The 8655-nt window shown below is 41.9% G+C and overlaps 1 long non-coding RNA gene across 3 annotated transcripts in view; it reads right to left on the reverse strand.

The window, feature by feature from the left end:
* The window catches only part of LOC112442614 (uncharacterized), a 44026-nt gene that overhangs the window by 21299 nt on the left and 14072 nt on the right, over positions 1 to 8655 (reverse strand). For 2 of the 3 annotated variants that reach the window (XR_003030788.2, XR_009491665.1), the window contains exon 2: positions 8461 to 8518. This is a non-coding gene — a long non-coding RNA (uncharacterized lncRNA). Of the gene's footprint in view, positions 1 to 3237; positions 5283 to 8460; positions 8519 to 8655 lie in introns of those variants that run through there. The other variant, XR_009491666.1, reaches the window with a different exon arrangement.

Here is an 8655-nt window from a genome sequence, read left to right on the forward strand (position 1 = left end):
AAAAGAAAGAGGATGTATTGGGTCCCTTAACTGGAGAAGTCCATCCGTAGAGGGTGGTCAGATGCAATACAATCAGGGCTTCAGCTTTGGTTCTTGGACTTCGCCTGAGATGGATTTGTCCTAGCTGGTAGCAGGATGGCTGCCACAATTCTGAGCCTCATCTGACCACATCCAGAGGAAGACAGATGGCCTCTTCTGGCAGATTTCTCTCCAGCAGGAGGATGTTGCATTTTCAGAAGTTCCAACCAACTTCTCTTTACATCATATAGGCTCCATCTGGTTACCAACATTTTTGTGAGCCCATTTCTTGTCCAGGGAATGTGTGTGTGTTAATTGATTGAGTTCTTGAACCAATCAACAGTAGGGGGGATAAAAGTCCTCTTAGGGCAAGCAGGGCAACACCTGGTGCTGGGCATGATGTCAGTTCTTCTGGAAGCACACGGCTATGTGGGCGAAGGTGGGAAGACCCTCCACCAGCAAAAAGATTATGATTCACTGGAATATGTCTATATAACTGAATCACCTGCTATATACTTGAAACACTGTAAATCAACTATACGTCAATAAAGAAAAAAAACAAAAATTATGACTTGCTGAAGGCTCAGATTCGGTTAGCATTTTTTAGCAGTAAAGTTTTTGTTGTTGCTGTTTGTTTTGTTTTGGGGTTTTCTTTTCTTTTTTGGCAGTGTCAAGCAGCATGCAGGATCCAACCAGGGATCAACCTGCTGTGGAAGCTTGGAGTCTTGACTACTGGACCGCCAGGGAAGTCCCAGAAGTAAAGTATTTTTTAATTAAGGTCTCTATGTTACTTTTTAAAAGACATTATGCTACTGCATACTTAATAGACTACTGCTGCTGCTGCTAAGTCGCTTCAGTCGTGTCCGACTCTGTGCGACCCCATAGATGGAAGCCCACCAGTCTCCCCTGCCCCTGGGATTCTCCAGGCAAGAACACTGGAGTGGGTTTCCATTTCCTTCTCCAATGCATGAAAGTGAAAAGTGAAAAGGAAGTCGCTCAGTCGTGTCTGACTCTTAGCAACCCCATGGACTATAGCCTACCAGGCTCCTCCATCCATGGGATATTCCAGGCAAGAGTACTGGAGTGGGGTGCCATTGCCTTCTCCGTAATAGACTACAGCGCAGTGTAAACATAAATTTTCTATGCACTGGGAAACCAGAAAGTCCATGTGACTTGGTTTATTGCAATATTCACTTTCTTTTGTGGTCTAGAGCCGAACGGTGATATCTCTGAGGTTTGCCTGTATAAAAGAGATCAGTCCTGGGTGTTCATTGGAAGGACTGATGCTAAAGCTGAAACTCCAATACTTTGGCCACCTCATGCGAAGAGTTGACTCATTGGAAAAGACTCTGATGCTGGGAGGGATTGGGGGCAGGAGGAGAAGGGGACGACAGAGGATGAGATGGCTGGATGGCATCACTGACTCAATGGACGTGAGTCTGGGTGAACTCCGGGAGTTGGTGATGGACAGGGAGGCCTGGCGTGCTGCGATTCATGGGGTTGCAAAGAGTCGGACACGACTGAGTGACTGAACTGAACTGAACTGATACATATCCTATTGGTTTTGTATATAGGAGAACCCTGACTGATAAACCGTTATTATGTCCCTAAAGACCCAACCAGCTCTTTACCCCAACCTTGGACACAGATCTACATTTTAAGAAATAATATTGTAAAAGAGCCATTGTTCAGCAATAGGTATAGGATTATTAAATAACTAGTTTCATGCCGGTAATGAGTTGGTGGTATGTTCAGAGAATACCACCAGGGGTTTTCCCAACTGTAAGGATGTCACAGCAGGAAAGAGGCTCACCCTTGGAAAGGTCAGAGTCAGGTTAAACATCAGCAAGGATCCTTTCCTACCTGCTGTGACACTTCCTGTTTGGGGCAATTTATCCATGTGGTCAGAATCCGCTGTATGCCACCAAGCTCCCTGTGCTTGCCCCATAGGCCAGCCACATCCATTTCCACTAAACAGTATCCAAAATTTCCTTCTGGGGCATTGTTCCTCCCTGATTGTGTGTGGGTAATTGTGCTGATGCTCTCCTATGGGAGCTCAATGGGCCAGACCCGCCTCTCCTGGCTCCAGTTCAGCAGTAGCAGAAGGGTGTGACTTCAGCTCAGCCAGCCAGGTACTTACTCAGGGGACTTAGAACCTTGAGCAAATGACATGATACTAAGAAAGAAAGGTTGGCACCATCCACTGCAGCCAAGGAAGAGAGGCATCAATATTTTGAACAGTTTCCTCTGCTTATAAGACAATTTCTGGACTTTCTGTGAACTCTGTCCAGCTTCTTGGCCCTCCTGAGGGCTCTTGGTTGCTGATATTTGCAAGTCTTAACTATCAGACTCCCATGAACTCTGACAGCCCCTTATTGCTTAAGATATCCAGAACTGGCTTCTGTAATGGGCATTCATGACCCCTGACCAATACAGATCCTCAGGTACTATTTTTGGCTCTGCTTCACTTCCAGGAGCCTCAGTTTCCTCATATGTAAAATTAGGAAATGAGATTATATGTATGTTCCTCAAATATTTTTCGGCCACAAAATAAAACAATTTTGGGTAAACCAAATCTTCCTGGGACTTTGCTGGTGTTCTGGGGGCTAAGACTTCAAGCTCCCAATGCGGGGGACCCAGATTTGATCCCTGGTCAGGGAACTAGAGCCCACACGCCACAACTGGGTTCTAGTGCCACAGTGAAAGACCCTGCATGCCACCACTAAAAAGATTCTGTATGCCACAGCTAAAAGACCCGCATACCACAACTAAAACCTGGCACGGCCAAAAATAAGTAAATGAAAACAAAAAGCAAAGTCTTCCTGAAGGGAGCAGCTAAATCATAAAACTGATCAAGGCAACACCGCTCTGGCTCAAGAGTTTCAAAACTCCCGAACCCTGCCCGCCGCGCTCTTTCTCAAGAGCAGCCCACTGTGACTTCTGCTCTAATATCATAATGGGAAAGGACCACACTTCCCCTCTCTCATTGCAACAAAAGACAGACAGGGCTGCCTTCAATAATTCGGGGAGGCACCATACTTCTCATTGACGAAGATCTGTTTCCTCTTGAAGAAATGTGCTGAGCACATGCTTGTGAAATGTTAATTACACACACACAGTCACTTTGGCTCCTTACTGTGGAGAAGGCCCAGTGAAACCACAAAAAGCAAACAACAAAAAAGCACTGGAAGGGGATGTCATGCGACTCGCTTGAAAGCCTTTGTGAACATATGTCTTGTCCATTTTAGACGATTTTATTAAGTCTTTGAAGAACAGAATGGAAACTTCCTTCATGATAAATACATAAATTAGTAGTTTTTGTGGGTAAAACAAAACTAGTATGACTTTCACCATTAAGATCTAGTTTGTTTATGATGGAAAAAAAAAAGTCTCTAGAGCAAGTGGTGTTGGGAAAGCTGGACAGCTGCATGTAAATCTGTGAAATTAGAACATGCCATCTCACCATATACAAAAAAAAACTCGAAATGGCTTAAAGACTTAAATCTACGGACTTCCCTGGCAGTCCAGTGGTTAAAGCTTTGCCTTCTAATACAGGGCTGCAGAAGGCAATGGCACCCCACTCCAGTACTCTTGCCTGGAAAATCCTATGGACGGAGGAGCCTGGTAGGCTGCAGTCCTTGGTGTTGCTAAGAGTCAGGGACAACTGAGAGACTTCATTTTCACTTTTCACTTTCATGCATTGGAGAAGGAAATGGCAACCCACTCCAGTATTCTTGCCTGGAGAATCCCAGGGACAGAGGAGCCTAGTGGGCTGCCGTCTATGGTGTCACACAGAGTCGGACACGACTGAAGCGACTTAGCAACAGGGCTGCAGGTTTGATTCCAGTTCGAGGAACTAAGATCCCACGTGCCTCAGGGCCAAAACAAAACAAAACATAAAACAGAAGCAACATTGTAACAAATTCAACAAAGACTTTTAAAAAAGTGGTGCACATTAAAAAAAAAAAGAAACAACAAATTTAAGACATGACATCATAAAACTCCTAGAACAGAGCATAGGCAAAACATTCTCTGACTTAAGTTGCACCAGTTTTTTTTAGGTCAGTCTCTCAGAGTAGTAGGAATGAAAGCAAAAATTAACAAATGGGACCTAATTAAATGTACAAGCTTTTGTACAATAAAGAATATTTTCAAATGAAATGAACAACAAGGGCTTAATTTCCAAAATATATAAACAGCTCATACAACTCAACAACAAAAACCCAAACAACCCAACTGAAAAATGTGCAGAAGAGGTAAACAGATATTTTTTCCCAAAGAAAATATACAGATGGTCAACAAGAACTTGAAAAAAATGCTCAACACCACTAATTATTAGAGAAATGCAAGTCAAAACAACAGTAAGTCACCACCTCACAACAGTCAGAATGGCCATCATTAAGAAGTCTACAAAGAAGGCTTCCCTGGTGGTCCAGTGGTTAAGAATCCACCTTGAAATGCAAGGGACACCAGTTCAGTCCCTGGCCTGATCCTTCCCAGCATCAGGGTCTTTCCCAAAGAGTCAGCTCTTTGCATCAGGTGGAAAAAGTACTGGAGCTTCAACTTCAGCATCAGTCCTTCCAATGAGTATTCAGTGTTGATTTCCTTTATAATTGATTGGTTTGATCTCCTTGTTGTCCAAGGGACTTTTCCAGCACCACAGTTTGAAAGTATCAATTCTTCAGTACTCAGCCGTCATTATGGTCCAACTTTCACATCCTGTACAAGACTACGGGAAAAATCATAGCTTTGACTACATAGACCTTTGTTGGCAAAGTGATGTCTCTGCTTTGTAATACGCTATCTAGATTTGTCATAGTTTTTCTTGCAAGGAGCAAGGGTCTTTTAATTTCATGGCTCCAATCACTATCTGCAGTGATTTTGGAACCCAAGAAAATAAAATCTGCTACTGTTTCCATTTTTTCCCCTATTTGCCATGAAGTGATGGGACCAGATGCCACGATCTTAGTTTTTTGAATGTTGAGTTTTAAGCCAGCTTTTCCACTCTCCTCTTTCACCTTCATCAAGAGGTTCTTTATTTAGTTCCTGCCATTAGGGTGGTATCATCTGCATAGCTGAGGTTGTTGATATTTCTCCCAGCAACCTTGATTCCAGCTTGTGATTCATCCAGCCTGGCATCCAAACTGACAGACGAATGGGTAAAGAAGACGTGGTACATATGCACAATAAAATCCTCCCCAGCCATGGAGAAGAACCGAATAATGCCATCTGCAGCAACACGGATGCACTTAGAGAATATCATGCTAAGTGAAATAAGTCAGAAAGAGAAAGATAAATACCATATGACATCACTTACGTGTGAAACCTAAAGTACAGCACAAATGAGCTTATCCATGAACCAGAAACAGACCAACAGACATAGAACACAGACTCATGGTTGCCAAGGGGGAGGGGAGTGATGGACCGGGAGTTTGGGATTAACAGATATAAACTATTATGTACAGGATGGATAGACAACAAGGACCTACTGCATAGCGAAGGGAACTATATGTGATATCCTATGATAAATCATAATGAAAAGAATAGGAAAAGAATGTGTATATGGGGACTTCCCTGGTGGCCCAGTGGCTATAACTCCATACTCCCAATGTTTGGGGCCCAGATTCGACCCCTGGTCTCGAAACTAGATCCAGTGTGCCAAAAGGAAGACCTGGTGCAGCCAAATAGATAAATAAATAAATATTAAATTAAAAAAAAGAATGTATATGTGTATAACTGAATCACTTTGCTGTGCAGTAGAAATTAATATAATGTTGTAAGTCAACTATACTTTAATAAAGTAAATTAAAAAAAATCTGGTCTACTGAGGGAGTATAATGTAAGAAACTTAACACTATCCCTCCTCTTGGCCTGTTGTACCAGGTTCTGTGCTAAGAATTTTCACACACAGTCTACTTTACTCTCAAACAACTCTCTGGGGAGGTATCATTTCTGAGTCTTATTTTATAGCTGAGGACCGAGGCTCAGAGAGGTTAAGGAATTTACCTAAGCTCACACAGCTAGCAAGCACTGACTAACTGCACGCCTCCAAAGCTTTTGTTCTTTCAAATATGATACTCTGCTCACCTAGATAATGCTATGTATCTGGATCTTTTAAAATGTGGAATAAGTTGACTCTATATTTGTGGTCATTCAGCTTTCTAATCTGAATATAGCTCAAAGTGGAGACCTGTAACTCATGCTCCTGAAGCACAGAAACGTCTGGACACTTCTTTTGTCCCAAATGGCTTTGCAGGAACGTAAGCAGAGTCAGTTCTTAAAAGGACCAATCCTTTTAACCCTGGGCAGTCTTTTTTCCCTAGAGTCAGTTGAAATTTCCTCTGGGAATGCAAACTAATTTTAACAAACCGTAATCAAGAAAAGGAATTTGCAACTAAAAAAGAGCTCTTTATGAAAATGAATTCTTTGACTCTCTTTTCTGTTAATCTACATACATCATCAAACAGGAAGTGAAGATAATTGTGGGATAAAGGGATATGGGGCCTGAAGGTGTTATGACCTTCTGCAAACAGTCTTAATTTTAAATTCCTGGTTATCAGCCACTTTGTCTATGCCAGTTCCCCCATTTCTAATAAGGATGGTTCTCTGTAGATAATGCAAAATCAGTCATCAAATGCAGTTCACCATTGTTGATCCATCTGTGTTTTACCAGTAAATGAGACAATACATATCTAGATACTACTCCTGCATATGCCACCGTGTAACTGGATGACCTTGGATCAGTCACGTAAACCCACTGGGCCTTCCTTTATCTCAAAAGTCAGGGATTTGGATGAAACACTTTGTACTTCTACTCTATAATTCTCATTGTGCTGGTTGCTTTAAAAGGGCCTGACTGCCATGCAATCCCAAATATATCCAGAAGAGGTCAGAAGAAGTCACTAAAAGCCCTGAGGTCTACATTAATTCCAGTTACCAGTATAAATACAGGTTTATGGGAATCCTTATTCTCTGTGTCATTTCCCTGATTTTTAAGGTTGGATCAGGTATTAAGACAGGTATTTTTCTTGAAATATCAAAACAGAGACGCATTGTGTGCTTTGGATCTCTTTGTCAAATGTAAAAACCTTTCCCAACTGGTGAGCAAAGGTAAATCCCGTCAGAGGTGATACAAAGGTACAGAGGGAGTTTTATACTTACAGCCAATAACTTAGAGAAAGTAAACTTGTTAGAGAAAACCCCATCCATCAAAAATCTTTATTGGAGCACTTCTCCTGTGGCACAGTGGATAAGAATCCACCTGCCAAAGCAGAAGACACGGGTTCGATCCCTGATTCGGGAAGATTCCACATGCCTCAGAGCAACTAAGCCCAAGTGCCATAACTACTGAGCCTGAGTGCTGCAATTACTGAAGCCCGTGTGCCCAGATCCTGTACTTTGCACCCAGAGAAGCCACGGCAAAGAGAAGCTCCCAAACTACAACAAAGAGTAGCTCCTGTTCTCCGCAGCTAGAGAAAGCCTGCACAAAGCAACAAAGAGCCAGTGCGGTCAAAATAAATAAATAACTTAAATATAGATGTAAAAACCTTTATTGGACTTCCCTGGCTGCCCAGGCATCAAGAATCTGCTTCCACTTCAAGGGGCATGCGTTCAATCCATTCTAGGGGAACTAAAATCCCTCATGTCACGCAGTGCAGCCACATAAAAAACTATGTCAGTTTACGATGTACAACTTAATGAACTGGTATATATATATAGTGAGACATGACTACCACAATAAGATTAGTTAATACATCCATAACCTTTTGTAGTTAAAACTTGAAAACTTCTTGCCGCAACGAAGTTGGACTATTCCTCTTTTGATTTCATCAGAAAAATTATTTGGGGAGATACACCATTACAGAGACAGAGACTTTTTTAAAGTATGCTTAAACCTTGCTTTTTTAAGGCAGAACCTGGAGAAGTAGTTTAAATGTGAATTATGGCGAAAGAATTCGGAATTAAAGAAAGCCCTGCGGCCAGGTAAAGAAAATGCCTACATATTGTACTTAGACAGAATTTAAAGTTTGGAGCTCAGTGGCTCAATTGGTAAAGAATCTGCCTGCAATGCAGTAGACCTGGGTTCGATCCCTGGGTGGGGAAGATCCCCTGCAGAAGGAAATGGCAACCCACTCCAGTATTCTTGCCTGGGAAATCCCATGAACAGAGAAGCCTGGTGGGCTACAGTCTGTGGGATCGCAAGAGTCAGACATAACTTAGTGACTAAACCAAAAACCACATTTGAACCTTGTTAAATTTCCTTAACCTCCCTAGTGATATACTCCTTAGTTGACATCTATAAAATGACGATAGTGATAAAGCCTCCTAAGATTGTTGGGAAGATTTAATGTTGGGAGATAATTTGGGACATAATGTTAGGAGACAATTTAATTGTTGGGAGATAACACATGTAAAGAATTCAGCAAAGCATCTGCCACATACCATGTGATCACTAGGAGCATCATTGTCATCATAGGTTATCAGTGAGGAGCTGGTATTTCTAGTAAGAAAACAAACAGGGAAGAAAATCATCATTTTTTCTTTAAAAAAATTTTTTTATTATTATTATTATTTTTTTAACCATGCCTTTTTCTGAAACTTCTATCTCAACTATCCCAAACTAGGTTCAATGTGCCT

This window comes from Bos taurus, chromosome 19 (genome assembly GCF_002263795.3).
Source record: "Bos taurus isolate L1 Dominette 01449 registration number 42190680 breed Hereford chromosome 19, ARS-UCD2.0, whole genome shotgun sequence".
NCBI lineage: Eukaryota > Metazoa > Chordata > Mammalia > Artiodactyla > Bovidae > Bos > Bos taurus.